The sequence below is a fragment of the Aplidium turbinatum genome, chromosome 14 (genome assembly GCF_918807975.1).
Source record: "Aplidium turbinatum chromosome 14, kaAplTurb1.1, whole genome shotgun sequence".
Classification (NCBI taxonomy): domain Eukaryota; kingdom Metazoa; phylum Chordata; class Ascidiacea; order Aplousobranchia; family Polyclinidae; genus Aplidium; species Aplidium turbinatum.
In genome coordinates this window covers 14717574-14718605 of record NC_137485.1, presented here as the reverse complement: position 1 = coordinate 14718605, position 1032 = coordinate 14717574, and the positions used below count along the sequence as shown (strand labels likewise).

The following is a 1032-nucleotide window of genomic DNA, read 5'->3' as shown; positions in this document are numbered from 1 at the left end:
GCACCAAATTCAAAGTAATTTTTCAAAATTTTCTGAGGGAGGCCCCCCAGACCCCCCGCCGTTGGGTCGTCAAAACCCCCTTTCAAAATTTCTGGCTACGCTACTACTTACGTCAATGATGAGGTCGAGTGCCCCCTCGGTGAGGTGGGGGCATACAAGCCGGAAGACATGCAACCGATAACAATCGACTGAAAAAAATTTGAAGCACAAATCTTGATTTATAGACGAGATGTTAATGATAACCGAAAGCGCTGTTTTGGCTATATCCTAGCCAGCAAAACTTATGGACGTTAAATTAACATAAAAAAGGGTTCTGAAAATTGAATGAGGTTGTTCACCAGGCATTTTGTTGAATAACATGATACGTTCTATGTTGTGATGGTTACTCGTTGTGATAGTGCAATTACGTAAAATCATGCAGAATTTGACGTCATTCAAAGTTTCGACAAGCAATCATGTTCAAAAGCTTAAAAACTAAGGTTGAATTGATTTGCAAAAACATGGAGGAGCCGGGCATCGATCCCGGTACCTCGCGCATGCTAAGCGCGCGCTCTACCATCTGAGCTACACCCCCATCGAGAACAATCGGTCTCATTTGTGATAGTCAATATCGCATAGTTTATCAGTGAGTGATTTGATGAAAGTTGGCGTGATGTATTTCGGGGGCTTAAAGCTTTTTTTGCTTGATTTCCAGATTAGTTTGTGCAATGATTTCGAAAATTAACTCTTAAAATCAAGTTAAAACCTTTTTTTGAAAAATGCCGGTTCGAAGGCCAAGATAATGCAAGATTTGCTGGGGGCATCAAAATTAACAAAATCACATTAGCTACAATACTTTTGCTAGTTTATGGGCAGATTTAAAATTTTGACTATTTTCTAGTTTGCGTTTTTACTTTCAAAAAGTTTTTTTTGATTGATTAGTAATAGTAGTCAGTAGCAGTGGCGTAGCCAGCCCAAAATTTTGAGGGGCTCAAACTTTTTTGACTAGCCTAAATATTTTGTCGTTTCTAGCACTAGTTGCTACGTTCATCT

At 39.2% G+C, this 1032-nt stretch overlaps 1 non-coding gene across 1 annotated transcript; it reads right to left on the bottom strand.

Annotated features, from left to right (window-relative positions):
- Window positions 1–501: 501 nt before the first annotated feature.
- On the bottom strand, window positions 502–574 carry Trnaa-agc (transfer RNA alanine (anticodon AGC)). The gene has a single exon. It is a non-coding gene; the product is annotated as a tRNA-Ala (tRNA).
- Window positions 575–1032: the final 458 nt, after the last annotated feature.